The sequence below is a fragment of the Pieris rapae genome, chromosome 11, assembly GCF_905147795.1.
Source record: "Pieris rapae chromosome 11, ilPieRapa1.1, whole genome shotgun sequence".
NCBI lineage: Eukaryota > Metazoa > Arthropoda > Insecta > Lepidoptera > Pieridae > Pieris > Pieris rapae.
In genome coordinates, this window is record NC_059519.1 from 1636351 (window position 1) to 1656070 (window position 19720).

Consider the following 19720-nt stretch of genomic DNA (forward strand, 5'->3'; position numbering starts at 1 on the left):
TCCTGGTATATGAGTACTACTAATACTAAAAGAAACTTAACAAAATAAAATATATTTTAGTAGCAGTTTTCAGTTTCTGCTAACCACAACTGCGAAAGAAGACCTAGACTACAGTAAATTATGTTATGGAGTTTAAATTCGTGAATGGATTTATGTATACATTGTTTATAAGGGCTTTTATGTGTTAATATGTATGTATATTAAGCTAATATTAGTAATTGTTAGAATATTTTGAATAATGTTAATATATATATATATATATATATATATATATATATAGACTAGACACGTGGTGAAATGATAAATCTTGTCTTTGAAAGAAAACGGAATCAACAACATGGCTTATGACTCGGAAGTGTTGTGTTATCCCGCAATCGAATTGGTTCGAAAATACTTCAGTAGGCAGTTGGTTCTACATAGTGGTGGCCCGCGACAAAAATCGCCTTACGAAATGCTCAGTAAAAAAAAGTTGTGGAACTACGGACGTCGAGGTTATAGGGATGGTATTTTGTATTATGCCTTGACGTCCGATGATGAAAAATGAACACTTTTAGCCTACCATCCAACTAAAATGATTCATTAGTTAATGAAAAAAAATTAAAGAATATTTTTAAATGTGCTTTGTTTCATTACAATTTTGACTGAAATTATCGTTTCATAAAAAATATTTCTTTGTTCTCTGAACTTTACGAAAATATAAAGGTTTATCGAAGTGTGAAATACGATTTCCTTTTTAAAATTAGACATTTAGTATTCAGTGAGCTCATCAGACGTTTACTTCCAGAGGTCAGTGACGTAAAACAACAGGTAAATCGGCTTATTCTGAGTTTCTTTGATTATTATCAGACCACACTTTTCCCTTTTGCTCCAGGCTATTTTATTAAAGCACGTTAACAAGTTACGGAAAGCATTTCCCATTTTCTTCGAAAAATTATTCAACGGATTATTTCTATGCATATAGCATTAACATTTTCTTAAAAAAATAATTTAATAGTTAGTGATAGCCCTCGATTTATTTATTTTTATAAGGACTTTAAAATATACGCCGATGAGTTAAAAAAAATATTCTAATGTCGGGGCTTGCCTTGAAATTTTTTTCTACGGGGTTTGTTGATACTTACAAAATTTTGTTAATGATTTTAAGAAGAATATAGCATATAGGTATAGTATTTATAAGCTTATAGTTTAAAATTGAGGTCTTTTAAACGAAATAGTAATGGAATATAGAGTATAGATATATATTTCGCATTTATTTATACTAGGCAAGTAGGTGATTTTCTGTAGCTAACACACACCACCGACATTTTTGGTTGGGATCCTGCATTTAGACGGAAATTCCAATGATGCACTGGCGGGGATCGAACCTGCAACGCGATGTACGAAGCTGAAAGTTGCCCGTTGGAACCACTAGGTCACCACTAGTATTAGTGTTGGAATTTTTTTTTTGAGACAAAAAGAAATATAGAAAATCGTGTGGAATCGTGGGGCACCTGGTGGTAGTTAAGGTAAAAAAATTCAATTTATACCTATTAAATATAACTATTAAAACTAGCTAACAGACAATATGCCATTTACACTGAAGTGGCATCATTAAACAAAGGTTGAGCGTTGAATTACTCCACTCGGCCGTTGCGCAGTTAGCGGGATTATTACACTTGCACTAACATAAACACTAGTTTAGCTCTAAAACTAGGGTGACCATACGTTAAATATCGTTGACAATTTTTAAATTTTTATTTTTATGGAATGATTCTCTTCCGTTCTACGCCCTTGATTTCAGAACTGGCAGTAAATCTAAAATAAGAAGCACTCCATGTATATTTCTTTTATGACGTTCATAAGTGTATATATATATGAATATTTTTTTTATTGAATCAATTAATGAAATCTCGTTACAAATGATAATAAGTGGTATAGTTGAAATCAGTTAGTAAATAATAAAAACCTTGGCAAATTTCCATTGGGCTTCGAATTGCTTGCGAGTTTTCCCGTCCTCAGACCTCAAGAGTATTCTCACTGGACAGAAATTTTGCGCTGATGAAGAGGCAATCGCCGAAACTGTAATCTATTTTTTTCTAAAATAAATTACACCATAAAAATGGTATTGAAAAACCACCGCTTATGACCGCTATAATCGTTGTATCGATCTTTTAATAATTGAATATTAAGTTATCGAATCAAATTGTACAAAAAAAGGCTTTTTTCTATGTTAAACTTCAAAGTTTTCAGATCACCTTTATTCGGTTTTTCTTCAGTTATTGCACTATATTAACAAACAAAAGGCTTGGTTGTTAATCGAACAGACGATATACACTAGTGGCAACCCTATTTTGTGTGTGAGTGTGAGTGCGGCGTGGTCAACTCAAACAGACCTGGGATCGTACAGTTGCAGATGAGGCAAAGAGAGCCGGACAGTCTTGGAGCGAGGTAAAATATGAGACCCAAAATCCACGCAATAGAGTCTTATCGTGGACGCCCTCTTGAACATAAAGTCAAAGTAAGTCAATTTGCCGATTCCCCTTAATAATTATTGAATTTCAACGCCGCTAATTGGCCATCAATCTAGATAACGACCAGACCATCAGACCTCACACACTATAAGCTATTTTCAGTCACTGCATTGTCATTGGTACTCGTTAGGGAAAGCTTTCGTGACAATAAAAAAATTTAGTCACTGCACTTTATATAGGGTAAATATTATAATACTTATTGATTGGTTAGCCAATCACCCACCACGACACTCGCAGATATACTAAGGCCCGCACGGTATAGTACGTTTAATCGTGTTCGTTTGATAACACCCGTGCAGTAACCTAAGTAACCTCGGTGCGGCTTTGTATACCGGTGGGGTTTGACTTCGTACTCGTTTGTCAAGACGGCTCGTCGTAACGCTGGTACCGCCTCGACCCACGCACCCCTGCTAGTGCGTAATTGAAGGTGTTGTCTTGAAATGAAACTGCGGCTTGTTCTTGTTTCTTGCTTCGCCGATTATTCGTGGATCACAGCTCGTTGTCGCGGGATAAAGGAAAGAGCCCGAGTCTCTACGCGCGTCTGCACCGTGTCAAGTCTGAACCGAGACTGCGCGTGTGCACCGTGTCAAGTCTGAACCGCTACTGCCACTGTCTGAACTGAGACTGCCCGCGCCGAGCTTAAGTACTCCACGAGTATACCGCGACGAGAGCTACGCTTATATACATTTGCGCCGGTATACCGCGTCGAGAGCTGTGACCCTTTTATTCGGCGAAGTATTCTATTTATTTATTTAATATATTTACATTCATAAATGAACCATATTTCTCACTTAAATCTGTATACATATTTTGTCTAACTTATAACTCTTAACACTCGCACATAATTTCTATCTATAGAGTTACAATTTTCAAACCTAACTTATAATATATTTATATTTCTATTTATGAGTCGCCAACATTCTCCCCCTCGTGCGCAGCACCGTCGTTTCTGCACGGCGACTCCGCAGGCACCAAGATCAGGATCCTCGACGATGGTCTTCGTAACACTCCCCCTTTGGTTGTGACGTCCACGATTCTGGTTATTCCGTCGGGCCCGGGGTATGTAGTTTCGATGATTCCCCTCGGCCAAGTGCATCGTGGTAGCGTTCGTTTTACGATAAAAACCACGTCGCCTGGTTGCAGCTGCTCGCCTTTCTGTAGTCTAGTCGTTTTCCTGGGCAGTAGTTTTGGCAAGTACTCCCGTAGCAATCCCTTCCGAAAGTGATCAGAGAGTCGTTGGACGGACTTCAAATCTTTTCTGCCCACCAGCTTTGCATCAGGAAAATGTAGTATGCGCGCAGCTCCACTGGATCGTTCAATGAGAATGTAGTTTGGTTTTAGCGTCTCCTTTTTCGAATTGTCAGCTAGGTTCGTTGTTAGTCTAGAATTGTCTATGTGTTCTGTCCCCAACAAGGTTGTCTGCAGTTCAAGTCTCGGCGTAGATATTGATTTCCGAGACTTTACTCTCGACTTGGCATCAACGAGGTTTTCTAAGTATTTTCCATTACCTCCAGTTGCGGCTGCATACGCTGTTTTACTCGCGTCTGCGACAGTATGCAGCTCCCCCTTAGTGCAGAATAGTGACATACATTGCGGCAGCCGATTGTCGTTTATTCTACCGATATGCTCTAGATAGCTTTTCCGAGCTTCGGCGTCGTCTTCAACGACTCTCACTCTTTTGTTCGACGCCCATCCTCGTAACTCAAAGTGCGCTTTCATGTGGATCAAGCTCACTGGCTGTATAACTCGTTGGTAATCGTCGACACAGTGAAAACTTTGCAAATAGTCATCCATATAGCGATATTGCGCTATTGCTTGCGCTGCTTCTGGATATTTATGTACGAAGGCCTTTGCATTTTTGTTTTTTATATAAATCGTGGCACAAGTTGACGCAGATCCTAAAATCACTGATAACATTCTGTTATCCTTCACTAGCGCTTTCTTGTCTTTTTGCCAAAGGAACCTGAGATTGTTTCTGTCTTCTTCACACATATTCACTCGCGGTAACATTTCTTTTTTATCGGCCGCTATCGATACGAGTTCTTGACGTACTCGCCGTGACACTCGTAATATTGACTGTAGACCGGTCCTGAAGTCCGGTCCGCACAACAGAATGTCGTTGAGGCTGACTCTGTTGTGATTGGCTGCACCGTCGAAGACAATTCTTATCTTTTTCTTCACTGGGAAGTGAGGCAGGTACCACTTTTTGTTCGATGTGCAGTCGGCTGTTACTTCTTCAGCGTAGTTTCTTTTCAACAGATCTATTTGCGTGCTATATTCATTTTTAAACTTAGCGTCCTCACGCAGTTTTTTCTCTATTCCTTGATATCTGTTGAAGGCCGCTGAGAAATTATTTGGAAGTTGTACGTCTTTCCTTTTCCACAACAGTCCGACGTCGTATCTGTCATCTTCCAATTGTTGACTATTTCTTTCCAATATTTCTATTGTGCGCTGTTTTATATCGGTTGAAGGCTTCTTCGGCTGAACCCCCAAAGACTCAATATTAACATGTTCTCTCACCGGCTGATTTATTTTGTCTTCGATGACTCTTGCATGTGCACATGTGTTTACATAATTGATCGGAGACACACCGTTGCTATCGTAGCCATGGATAACCCATCCTAACTTTGTTCTTGATGCCACCGGCTGCCCTGGCTTTCCGCGTCGTATTTGTAATGAGACAATATATTCCCAATTGTCTTGGCCAATGAGCAGCTTCGGCGCCTCAGCTTCGTAGCATACGTCTTGCAGTAAACCCCGCAAGTGCTGACACTTCTTAAGTCGTGTTTTATCGATAAGTTGTGGGGTTAATTTCAGCTCTTTGATAGTCCTTGCCCGCTTAAGTGTGCTCTTCTCGCATTGTCTTATCCCTTTCACTTTGATATCTACAATCATAGATTCGTGATTTTTCATTTGTCCTCCACCGATAGTTTCTATATTTAAGGTTTCGCGAGGACCCTTAATGCCGATGCTAGCAGCCACATTTTCGTCGAGCAGTGTCACCGTTGAGCCTTCATCTAGCAGCGCCAGTACTTGTTTGCTCCCAGTCGGTCCGTAGATCTCCACCTTAAGCATCTTTAAAATAGCTTTCGGTGTTCTAATTGTATGGACCGTCGCTGTCTCGGTCGCTGCCTCTTCATGACATTGTTCGCTCTCCGATGTCACATGTAATAAGCTATGATGCCATCTTCGACACAACTTGCACGGTGGTCTTCGACATGTTTCTTTCCGATGCTTTCCAACGAGGCACTTGAAGCAAACCTTAAGCCTCTTAACCATTTCCCATCTATCGTTAACTGCTGCATTCAAAAATCTTTGGCAGTCTTTGAGCTTATGGTTGCCTTCACAAACTGGGCACTTGATTTCTTCTGGTCTACTCTTTTCAACAATATTAAAAGTAGCTTGCTTCACCGGTCTTCGTATCGTAGCGCTCGGTCGTACACTTTTGCTCTCTTCGAGTATCGCGAATGCGCCGCATTTATCTGCTTCTGAATTGAGGAAGTTGCTTATTGTTTGAATATCTGAGAACGATTCATCTCCCCTCGCAGCCGTGTAGTCGTACCATCTGAACCTCAGAATCGCAGGCATCTTCTCTATGATAATTTTCACAATTTCCGGTGAGTACAGGTATTGCGGTTTCTTCAATCCTTTTATGGCGGCCACACTGTTGTTTATTCGGCTTGCGAAAACGCATATGTCGCTGGGATTTTCCGTAGTTCTGTGAAGCGCTTTTAATTTCTCAAGTTCGGCTAACACCAATGCGTCGGGTCTACCAAATCTTCGGCGTAAAGCGTTAATAACTTCTTCTGGCTTCGCTTCTGAGTACAAGAGGCTCTTAATACTCTCTCTCGCCGTGCCTTTAATCGCCTTACGTAGCCGCGCCATGTTCTGAACGTCCGATAACATGGGAGATGTATCTTCGTATACAACTCGGAACGCCGTCCATTCGGAGCTGTCCCCTTCAAATATTGGCAGCTCTTGAATGTATTTCGGTTGCGGCGCTACATGGTTCGTCATGACTTCCTTTATTGCGTCGGCTATTGCTCGAATGTCGCTCTTTGTTTCTATTTCTTCTGGCTTTTGTGCCGATGAGCGTATCCAGTTTGCTACCTTTTCTTCATGGTCATAGTTGACGTCTTCTATAACGGAGTCTTCCTCTTCCGTTTCCGCTTCTAATCGTAATCTGGCCAGGTGTGCTGCAGCCTGCGCTTCCCGCAGTTCGCAGCGAGCCAACTCTTCTCTGGCCTCGGCTAGTCTTCTTGAGCTGGCTTTTGATACGGTTCTCGATGCGGCCCGCCGGGTATAACCCGCTGGTATCAGAGTCAATGCTTGCTCTGATTGGCTGGCTGCGCTCGTCGACGCGGACTGCTCGATCGTTATCTCTTCGCCTGTAGTCCGGACTTCGGACGTAGTGGCGGAGGTAACAGTCAACGTCGATTCCCCTCGCTGCATTCCATTCTGTGATCTTGTGACTGTCATTTTCTTCTCGCAATATTCACTTCTTGATGACAACCGTTGCAGGATCCGGCTTTCGAAGGACCACTATTGAATGGTTAGCCAATCACCCACCACGACACTCGCAGATATACTAAGGCCCGCACGGTATAGTACGTTTAATCGTGTTCGTTTGATAACACCCGTGCAGTAACCTAAGTAACCTCGGTGCGGCTTTGTATACCGGTGGGGTTTGACTTCGTACTCGTTTGTCAAGACGGCTCGTCGTAACGCTGGTACCGCCTCGACCCACGCACCCCTGCTAGTGCGTAATTGAAGGTGTTGTCTTGAAATGAAACTGCGGCTTGTTCTTGTTTCTTGCTTCGCCGATTATTCGTGGATCACAGCTCGTTGTCGCGGGATAAAGGAAAGAGCCCGAGTCTCTACGCGCGTCTGCACCGTGTCAAGTCTGAACCGAGACTGCGCGTGTGCACCGTGTCAAGTCTGAACCGCTACTGCCACTGTCTGAACTGAGACTGCCCGCGCCGAGCTTAAGTACTCCACGAGTATACCGCGACGAGAGCTACGCTTATATACATTTGCGCCGGTATACCGCGTCGAGAGCTGTGACCCTTTTATTCGGCGAAGTATTCTATTTATTTATTTAATATATTTACATTCATAAATGAACCATATTTCTCACTTAAATCTGTATACATATTTTGTCTAACTTATAACTCTTAACACTCGCACATAATTTCTATCTATAGAGTTACAATTTTCAAACCTAACTTATAATATATTTATATTTCTATTTATGAGTCGCCAACAATACTGATATCACTAATTAATACAATTAAAAAAAGTATCAATTGGGCCATCTTATCTCTTAAAAATTTTGTTTTACGATATATCTAAACAATTTATTTATTTCAGAAATACACACATTATCTTTACAGCCTATGCCAATACGACAAAAAAGTGGCTCGAGGCATTTCGGTCGAGTTTGGTTTTTGTCCAAACTCTACCGGGACACGAGAATTGAATACAGAATAGCAGATGAAATCACACGGATGAACATTATATTTTTAATATTTGGGGAAAAATAGCCTTAGGGTCTGTGATATTTCTTTTATCCAAACGAGTGTGTTAGGCACAATCTGATCTCCTGCCTGCCTATAAAACACGATCCAACCGCCAATCTAACGTGTCAATTGTATTGTGTATTTGTATTGTATTGTATCTTATAGTGACTGGTCGGACTTGTATTCGTATATGATTTTGAATAAAGGTTTCCTAGTGATTGATGAGTGATTTTTTTTTAATTCTCTTGAGATTTTGTTTATAAAAGAGGCTGTCTATTAGGCGTGTATTATTATATAGTTATTTACAAATAGACTTTAATATGACAGACTCAGTGGCTATTCCGTAGACATGTTCTCCACCCTTTCATATAAATAGTGGCGTCCACGTTCTTAGTAATGACATAACTTAATTATAAACGTAAAAATAAACTTAATATTTTTAATTACGAGAGAACATACACACACCATAGTTTGTAATATGAAACAATTCCTATGCTGGAAAACAAATCTTAAACATCCGTATATGTACGTACCATGTAAATAAGTTAACCTGTAAACTCGACCACATATTCGGTATCGAAAATGAGATACGAACCGGGATTATCAAGATACATCACCACTAGTACCACAGACAGCAGACTTCTACAAAAAGCAATATTACACAATTACAATATTGAAACCAAACATTATATCAATCAATTTTAGTAAAAGCAAATTCTCATTTATATTAATAGGACAGCGACCTAAAAACTACCCACGTCTGAAAGGTTTCGTTCAGCATTGCAATCCCTAATGCATACTAAACATTTTACCCAAAGAAAATTGTTTTTAGTTTTCCGCCTTCGCACCTAATGCTATCGTATTCAAAAATTAGTGTTTGTGTCGCGTGGATTGAATTTATATTCTAATCCTTATCTAAAAAAAGAAATGTTTTTATTCTAGCTTTAAACCTCATATAAAAGAAAACAAGTCAAGGCAATTGACTCGAACAAGTAATGACACCAATACATAAGACCCATAAATCGAGGTACAGAATGCTGTTCACTTACTTGTCTATTAAGAAAAATTATGAGAGTGTCTATGGGCGGCGTTATCCCTTAACATCAGGTGCGCCTCCTGCCCGTTTGCGCCCTGTTCTATAAAAACCCACACAAAGGATTAGTATGGGGTTATAACAATGTTTTTTTCTTAAATAGGTTATGTGTTTTTGTCATAGAATAAACGTAATATACTACTAAAATGAAATAATAATAATCAGAAAACATACACAATTATTATAAACTATGTGTATATGTAACAGTCAGTATGTTAAACTATTAGAATCAGAAAATAGCTTCAAACTTTGTGGTTGAATTGGGTAATTATTCAGTATTTCGTGTCTACCCCACTACTAACCTAACATCTAGTTCTCCTGTGAACAGGCTATCTCATATATATAAAAGAAAATATTGATATATTTTACAACTATCTTCCTACTTACAGTAACTTTGTGTGTGAGTTTTGTTATGCTCTTAATTATATTTAAGGTCATATTTTTTTTGTTTTTTTTTATTTTGTGGTAGGGTTGATTATTTTGCCCTTGCTAGCTTGCTTGTGTTGTAATATAATAAATAATGGACACTTAATCCTATTATAATGCTTTAATAATCTCTTCAACAAGAATATGTTTGATATATATATAAATATGTTTAATTAATCTTTACTTTCAGTTAGTCCACAAATTGTAGCAGACTTCTATCTCCCCTAAGAAAGTCTAACTACTTATGGCAATCTTCCAGTCTTCAAGTCTCCATTTACAACTCCCAACATTTAATATGACACTGTTCTCTACTAATAAAATATATTGCTTGAATAGACATCTCGATGCTGATTATAGGCCTTATTTTGTTGTAATTTTTTATTTTAATTACGATTATAAGTGCATCAAGAAAAGTTTTCTTTAGCAATATACGTCTTATGAAAGTAAGTGACGGACGTTAAATTAGATTATTACATGCTTAAAGTTACTTAATATTAATAATAACTTCTTATGTATATTATAAATTCTGAAATAACAAATTATTCAATGATTATATAGGTAGGACCGAATCATTTTAATTCACTATACGGTCTGGTAATATACTATATTTAGTACGGTTTGTACTAATACAAGTGGTGCCTGAAATAGAAACGATAAGGAAAATTATGTGATATGATCACATAATTCGTATGGAGAATTAAATAGATTCGGTCGTTCCTATATATTCATTGAATAATTTGTTATTTCAGAATATATTATAATATACATAAGAATTTATATATAGATACATTAGAATATACGGTTAATATTTTTATAGTTAATTACGTAAAAATGTCAGGTGCATGGTGTTATGGTTGCAGCTCGTTACAAACATTTTGTTAAACAAAAAACTTTGCGACTAACAAGAGAGACGGAGATTTTATCGCAAGTTCTTGATGTTCGTTCTACGCCCTATATTTGAGAACTGGCAGTAATTGTAATACTAGGAGCATTTAATATGTATTTATTTAACTTTCATAAGTGTAAATTGTGTTACCTAAATTGATAAATAATTTTGAAATAATTACCGTGTCAGCATTGTAACGTCAATGCATGCACATGCAACGATCACTTAGAATTTGATTAATAAAATATAGATGTAATTTTAATCTCATTTGCACTTTGATATCATAACCATAAATCAAACATTGACCTTCTTCAAGACAAGATTTCGAAGTGAGAAATAAGAAAATAAACAAATATTTACCAAGTTAAAAAACAAAGTTTCTGAATGAAAATGATAATTTCGAAAAGAACATCTTAAAAGTTTAGATCGTCGACGTCGCGAAAGCGAGACAATTCGTTCTTACATTTTATTTCTTATTTTCTTCGTTATTAATTTGAAATACATTCTATATTGGTTTTAATGATTTAGTTCAGAGCCTTAATAAGATTTTCTCTATCTACTAAGCTTAGAGAATTTCTGTTGTGAATAGAAAATGGCCGGCAACACACTTGCGAGCCCTCTGGTATTGAGAGTGTCCATGAGCGGCGGATGGACATAACATCAGATGAGCCTCTTGCCCGTTTGCCCCTGTTCTATGAAAAAAAATGAACTAAGAAATTTCAAAGAATCTAATTCTTTTCTAAATTATGAGATTGAAACTGGTACGATTGCTATTGTGTGTATCGGCGGTGTATATTTTTGTTTTCTTTTAACTATATATTTTACTTGATTTACGAGGCTATAACGAAATAGACTATCCGTATAATAACTACTATGACTGGTATGTTAGTTAATAATTAATAAGTAAAAAATAGCCTATATTCAAGTAATGTATAGTATATAAACATTACATTAAGTTTATGTTATTATACTAATTATTACACGACCTTCGACGAAGTGAGGCTACTCCAAATTCTTCCATTTGTGACTCACCTCCGATATTTTCCAATATTTTCTTCAAAATTATTAAATATGTTATTTATAAAACCAAATGTATCTGTTGATAAAATAATCAAGTTAACGCATTTACATGCTTTATAAAAACTTAAAGGAATAAAAAACCGAGCGATAAAATCCTCACGAACATTAAAAGAACTTTGAACAAAATAGCGATCTTTTTAATCTGGCGCAGCCATAACAGAAGTTAAACCGATTAACTTCTGCATAGAGATATGGTTATCCCGCATAATTTATCCTTGTTTCGACAATGTTCGCAATAATGGTCACGTAATGTACGCAATCAAAGTTTTAACGAACTGGAATCTCGGTGGAGTAGAATTATGGATTGCGATGTCTGTACTAAACGCCTCACAGCTGGACAGGCATACTGATTACGAAGTTCGTCATAGTATTTTAACGCAAATTATGCTCTTCGTTGCACTTCAACAAGTCTTAATTTATATAATTCATTTTATGGGTAACAACGCTTTTTATGAGAATGTACATAGAGTGGTAGCATGGCTATAATATATGCATATAGTTTTATGAGGTTTTTTAGCTGTCTTCAAGACTGAAACTTTGTTTATTGGTGGCTAACTCTATACCCTCGAAGGCACTCTGTGTTACCCAACTAGCTTAATCTACATCAAAATTGTATAATTAAAACTTTTAATTAACTTGAGAAAGCTTTTTTACTCAAATCGGTGATTTTAACGTTACTGTGAGGCTTACAATAAGGCTCTAAAAGTTAGAAGTATACAAGTCTAAATTCAAAATGGCGGACGAACGTCGACTTTTTGAAAAACTTTCCGCCCTTAAACGGGTATTTTGATAGTGGCCTTCGAATAAATCCAATAAAAATTCCGAGTGGGAACGACAATTGGCTATCGGATATATTCTAGAAAAGTCAGGTTTATTTGGTTCTACTACGAAGTAAAATCGTTTAAGTAAGCTTTCACGGCACTTAGGGGAAAGATTAGGAATATAAATTGCTAATATATTATATACGTAACGTAGAAGCATTTACTATGTCTTCTATATTTATATGTTGTATAACAAAGTGCTTAAGACAGCAAAGACAAACAGTTCTCTAAACAAACAAATTCCTGTTATTAAAAAATAAACAAGTTGTATCATTGCTACATTTTTTGTAATTATTATTTCTACAATTGATATTTTATTTTTATTGTATAGCAATACAAACATAATATTAAGTGCGTTTAAGTTTTCATGTATCAATTCGTTAGTCGTGAACTAATTGGATAATTCTAGGTCTGTACTAATTTTTTCACACATTGGCTCAGATTATAATCGCGGAGCGAAACGTACCAGCGGGAAAATTGAAGGCGATAGGCGATGAAAAACGCAATTTTCCTTAAAATAACAAAGAAGCTGAAGTCTCGCTGGCGGACCTTTTGAAGCTTAACGTAACAAAAGAAAGTGAACTCACCAAATTATCGATGTTAATCTGCTCCTTTTACAAATAAATTCGAATATGGCGGGAAATTTAAAAATGGAAACGCACAGTATTTAAAAAAGCATTTTCACATAGGTTTCCACGATAGTATTGCGGATTGAGGAGCAAAGGCGTTCACCCGCCGCTGAAACGCGAACAAGTCTGACTGTTGCGCACCCCCTGTCCCCTTACCCCTTACCCTCGCAAGCCCTCACCCCACAGCCTTCGTTTAGTCCTCGCGCCCTTTGTGACACTAAAATTGCACAAAAAATCGCTACAGTTGACCCCCTTTCAGCTATTTGCGATGGCCACTTACGTTGCATCTTAAACATTACTTTTCTACAATTTAAAGATAATAAACATGATCATTGGTTCATTAAAACATACATTCGTATTACAGCCTGCATTTGTTTTATTTCCACATTATTTGAATTCTTAGAATTTTTAAGCTTTTTAAAAATTCGAAAGCTTCATTATCCACGAGTAATATAGGCTATATTTAATTTTGAACAAAAATAGGGTTCCGTAAGATTTTAGGGTTTTTCGGACACAAGGTGTAAAAAATCAACCAAAAAAGTTACTTATTTAGCGTACCCTGCCTAAACTATTAAACATAGAAACATAAAATGTTCTAAGTAATTGTAGATCTCATAAATATCTACAAAAAAGTCCGCGACACACTATACCTATCTATGTCGAGTGAGGCACAATAGCCATAAATGATATACATGGCACAACGACGTTTGCCAGTTCAGCTAGTAATTTAAATGTTATGTGTAACGTCCAACCTTTTTAATAAATAAGAATAAACAAAACATTACGCCGTTACTAGATACCCATAATTGTGTGTCATAGCGTAATAAAGTTTATTCCTGTATTCTCTAAACTGTACGTATTATTATTAGTAAAGAAACGTGCGTCGTTTTAGTATGCTCAGTCTGTTCTCTGATAAGCAAAAAGCCTGGGTTTTTTTAGAACAGGGGGCAAACGTGCAGGCATTTAACCCTAGAAAGATAGACTTTGAAGAGATATTTGCGAGATAAAATCTCTAATTTGTTGCCAATTAAAGTGCCTGTTACATCCGAAGACTATAGCAATGAGCCAGTAGCAAAAAAAAAGGATTTATTGTTCTTTTTGCCCTTCTAAAAAAAGGAGAAAGGCAAATGCGTCCTGCAAAAAATGTAAAAAAGTTATATGTCGTGAGCATAATACTGATGTATTATAATACTGATATGTGCCAAAGCTGTTTGTAACTTACTTTTATGTAAATGTATGTTCCTAAATAATAAGAAAAGCTTACTGTTGATTTTCTACTTAAAATGAGTCAGATTATTAGAATAAAAAATAAGCTTTCATTAGGAAGAGTAAGTGTTATACTATTTTATTGACTTATAGAAGACGTTTAAAGTTTTGTTTATTTTTTAAATACAAATAAAGAAGTTTAACAAATTATCGGCATTATTAATTAATTTAATATATGAGTATATATAATAACATAGAATTCATTAAAATAAACTATTAAACCTAAACCTACAACTAATTCAAATTCATGCGTAAATTTTACGCATGATTATCTTTTCCGTATTACAAAATATGATTATCTTTCTAGGGTTAAATAATTGGTACGCTCTTTCCTTGAAGTCGAATTCGTTCGGAAATACTTCATGGGGCTACTGGTTCCACAAAGTCGTGATGCGTGGCATAAACTGCCTTGAAAAACGCGAAAATGTGGAACGGCGGATGTTGACGTGATACGGGTGGAATTTCGTATTCTACCTCGACATCCGATGATAAAACTCAGCTGCAGGTATTAATCCGAACAACTCCTCTGTAAACTCTCCATGGTAAATACGGTAGAAGATGCAGAGTGACCCCACATCTCTACGCAACGCCAAAGGATCGCTCAGATAGGGTTTGTTGGATACAAATATCTTCAACACTTCATATTCTGTTTGTGAGCTATATTCACGCCGTTTAAGTAGGCACCATAACTCTATTATAAATATAGTTCCGCATGAAATGAGAGGAGGCTGTTGAGAGTCTCCCGAGGTCTAAATGAAATTGATACGTTTTTCCCGGAAAAGGGACGAGAAAATAGGAACCCAAAGTTATTAATTCATAACAAAGCCCTTGTACTCTAATTAAATTTTGTAATTAACATAACGGGAAAGACCTAATAACTTGTATTAGAGTAATCACTTTGACAGGCTGAAGAACTTAAAAGTTCTTTAGGACTTTCTTAATGTAAAATTTGGATTAATGTTGTAATTGTATTGGCTTTTTTATGTAAACGGGGTAAACGGGCAGTAGGCTCATCTGATGTTAAGTAATGCCGCCGCCCATAGATACATTAACAGAAGGCTCGCAAGTGCGTTGCTGGCCTTAAGGACGTTTAGTTTAAGAGTAAGATTTTACAAGTCAGTAAGTCACGTGCACAGCCTGAGATCGAACCTACGAACTCAGGGATGAGAGTCGCCGAAGCCCTCTTAAGTGTGTTTATAGGAATTATAGATGAAGAAAACAAACCATTAAAAAAATTATGCATATATTTATAACACCTAAAGTAAATCTCTTCATAACATACAATACATAAAATTGGTATCCCTCTTTCAAAAAATAATTAGTGATTCCAACAGTATAGAAACGCCCTTCTCCCTTTGACCCTATAGGATATAATAATATGAAATTAATTGATCCATCTTTTGAACTTTGCTTTAATCTCTAATTTAAGAGCTATAAGTGCCTGATGTGGAAACTTTTGATTTGATAATTCCATAGAGTTGCATTCAAGAACGACACAGCGATAATAGCGGACAATTCATTAAATTCGGACATTTGGATTCGAAACTATTTGTCTTTAGCCTCAAAATAAGCTTCAGTTTCGGCATTACCTCTTCATCATCATCGATGTCATCATTCATATATCGATAATCGCAAATTAAATATGTAATTAGACTACGCTTGATCGTGTAATAATAATAATAGACTATTAATTCAAATATTTTTACATTTAAACACGTTTCTATTTCAATCATTTTTTATATATTTTATTCTTTTAATCATCTGTGAGCCCTTTTGTGGCAAAGGCCTCCTCCAAATCCGGCCATCCCTCTCTGCACTCTCTGCCATATACCTGCTGTTTGTAAAATTTGGTCTATCTACATTCTATGTTGTCTTCCTCTTTGTCCTGTTGTGTTGTTTTGTTTGTTAGAACTGTTTTGCTCCACTTTTCTCTTACTCTTGCGATGTGCCCCGTTCATTTCCAGTAGTTTATTTATTATTATTGTAATGTCATGTCTTGTTATGACAACTCGCGGGAATAACATGGGGTAGAGTGGCCATAGAAAGGCCAGAATGGAAAGGATTGGAGGAGGCCTTTGCCATCTGGCAAACGGACTCACAAAAGTTGAGGAAAAGAGCAATCTACGAAAGAAAAGTAATAAAAAATATTTAAAAAATATTATGTCGGAAAAAAAAGCTATTATATATTATATACTTACTATCATTATAACGTCTGTTACCTTAGTTGTTTTTCTTGAAGCTATATTCTTTATTTCTCGATTCTTTTCTTTCCATACATCGATATTTGACGCACAGCTTAAGATCCATATATGTATATATCGGCGCAAATTTATATATTGTTACGAAAAATATTAATAATGTTTGGGATTCATATTTTATGATAGTCTGTAGTAATTTTATATTCTTTATTATTTATGTTACAGCAATGGCGTGTTAGTGTCAGCTGCCACTGTCATTATCATTTAATGACATCGAAGTCAAATCTCTTTAAAACCGTTAATATGACTAGTTCATTTAACTTGTCAATGTTGCTAGATCTTATAATAAATCACTATTCAATGATCGATAATAATTATGACTCCATAGTCATAATTATTATTATGGAAAGTTATTTATCATAATTTTAAATAATAATAATAATAATAATAATAATTAAAGTAATCTTTGACACTCGTTCCTACGACTCTGTTTGACTCTGTGGTCTATTCGGGTTCGGTCGTGGAACGAGTACCCGAAATGTTACGAAGCTTGTTTATTACAAATTCTGGTTGTTATAAATACAGGAACTGATTGGTACGAGCCTCAGTTCGATTGAGCGGTCGAACCAAGCAGAAGCCTTTAAAGTGTAGACTCTAATGTCGAAATTAAATGGCAGATGCCAACAAACTAATCTATGACACCAGTATTACTGACGTCATTATCTTCAATAATTTAATGACAGCTTTAATTAATCTGGATTCGTTATTTACAGGCGCTTCGCGCCGACAGCAGCGGCGGGATCACACATCTCCAAGAGACTTCGGGAGAGCTGATCCATACGTAAGTGACGTGTAGAGTTTCGGTACTCGATTGACGTGCCGAAATGGCGCAACTACACTTCGGACCAAGCGAGCCGTTACGCAGAGTATGCTACAATGGCACGGACGTTTTTTTAAGAGGATTCTACCATATGCTACCGACGCCGACGCCGAGGTAATGGTTGCGGTGATCACAGGTATTTACCCTGAGTTTTTTCGATCTGAGTAACTGAGAACTACCTCCGATTCACTAAATAAATTCTTATCAGTTCTTATAATATTTCGTAGGCGTAAAATCGAAAGTAGAGTAAATATAATGATATAACAAAGATCCCGTGTTATGGTATCTTCAAAATATCAATTCGTTCGTTTCACTTTCTTAAACCGGGTCGTTTGTCGTTGTCGTGTTACCGGGACTGCAAAGTGAGAAATCCGTCTAAGCATAACGTTATTTCGTCATAATTCAGTAACAATAATACCGGTTTTCATGGCACAGTTTATTAAATGAGATTTCTGCCGTTGTGTGGGTCATCTAGAGTAAAATTGCTACTACCGTCAAAATGACGAATGTAACTCGCTAAATTAAACTATTAAGTATTGTTCATTTATTAAACTTACTACAACAAAATATGTAATTAATTGTTCAAAGAAAGGTATAAGACTTTTTAAAACTATTAAAATTGTCAATTAATTCGAGAAAGTCGTAATAAGATATGAATTTTATGAATCGAGAAAAAGAACGGGACGGACCAACTTTGCGTTGATTTTTGCGTGTTGAATTCAAGTGCGGTTAGAGATATTAGCGGACCAAATTTAGAGATTAGGCAGAGCCCGATATTACAGATGCTTAGATATAACATCTGGCTTTCACGGAATTCCCTAATCAGATGACACTATTAAAAAAAAACAGCTTTTGTGTTTTAATATTTACGGTAAATTTATGTGTTTTTACTTTTCGTCATCGCTGAAAGTGAAAAGAGCATTTTATATCGGTCATTATAAACATTCGCTAATATTTTGCACATATGGCAAAGTAAAATCCAAATCAAAGTTGTAAATATAAATTTGAACATTCAAATATTTGGAGACGTTAACTGCTCATAAAAAAAAAAATTAAATTTGATTTGAGTGGTTTAGTTACTAATTCTTTTTGGGAAAAGGGATTCTCTTCTTTAATATAAAATCCCAGATGCTCTTGTATCTCTGTCTTTTAATAAATTTGGGAAATGTATTAAAAAGAGGAGCTGTGTAAAAAGGCTTACTATAAAGTCAGCGATTGTCTAGTTGATGAAAGGGCCTAGGACTAGTGCTGGGCAGGCTACTTCTGATTAATTTGCTATGAGCGTTGTAATATTGTTTGATGACTTATTTTATTTAAAAAAAAAAAGTACCAAGAATTTTTTACGTCGGCTTTTTCTCTCGGCCTACACCCTGTCTTCTTTGCCAATGAGTAGGGATGCCTACAAGTTCGAATTTAATGACGTGGAAAAAGTGATACCTTGACGATCTTATGTTCCAAAATAAACGTATTTAATTTTAATTTTATTCATAGTTGTCATGACAAATATCAACTTTGTATGAATACTCAATCCAAAACGCTTTCTCTTCAGCTCAGTTACATTCTACACATCAAAATGCAGTGATTTTTGTCTACCGTACGTTGCGTATTCGTTCTACCCACTTTTCGTTGTTATTCTATTTTGTTGGGTTTGGCCCATTACTAAAAACTAAGTGTGCATTTTATATCAACCATCATAAGCGAAACATTCCATACGTTACAGATATGAGTAATTAAGATTTGAATTTAAGTTGTAAATGTAACTGTAAAAGTAATTGTAAAATTAAACCTAATATTTTTGACGAACATCAGGTGCATGAATGTAATTTGATGTGAATAACTAATGTGATAATAGTGTGATGACAAAAAAAATATCATGTATTTTTGTGATACCATTTTACTGTGGGTTTTAATTTTTAATATTTATTTTTTAAAAAAGAACGGGTATCGGTATATTCTGTCATTAGACTGCTTTTGAGAAGAACTGCTTTATAATTCTTAGTCTAGATGTCAGCAGGCCGAGGCGGTTTACATGTTATGGTTGGTTGAGTAACTGATTGAAGCAATTCTTTGAACGCCATGAGTTTATACTTCAGTCGAATTGACCGTATCGGCGGAAGATTTGTTGGAGAGTTTTATGTGAGGAGGCCTCGACCTCTTCTACTGACGTTATTGGATCTAGGTAATTGCATTGAATTACTGAATAACTAATCTAATTAAAGGTAATAATTATTCTATGTATATGCATTGACATGTTTATGAAAAAAAAAATGTGTTTTACCTATCCAATATCCTTCCTAAAACGCTGGCTGGCCACCATGCGTATCCTTGATCCTGGTCTTGTTGGCTGAACCCAGGATGGGTGATGCCTTGTGTGGGCTAGATCTCGTAATGAGTGATGCCTTATGTGTGGGC

The 19720-nt window shown here is 36.3% G+C and overlaps 1 protein-coding gene across 1 annotated transcript in view; it reads right to left on the bottom strand.

The window, feature by feature from the left end:
* Positions 1–13074, bottom strand: part of LOC110996904 (slit homolog 1 protein) — an 89048-nt gene extending 75974 nt beyond the window's left edge. Inside the window, exon 1 of the mRNA XM_022264801.2 lies at positions 12923–13074. The gene's annotated coding sequence lies outside the window, so the exon portion shown is untranslated. The remainder of the gene's footprint in view (positions 1–12922) is intronic.
* Positions 13075–19720: the final 6646 nt, after the last annotated feature.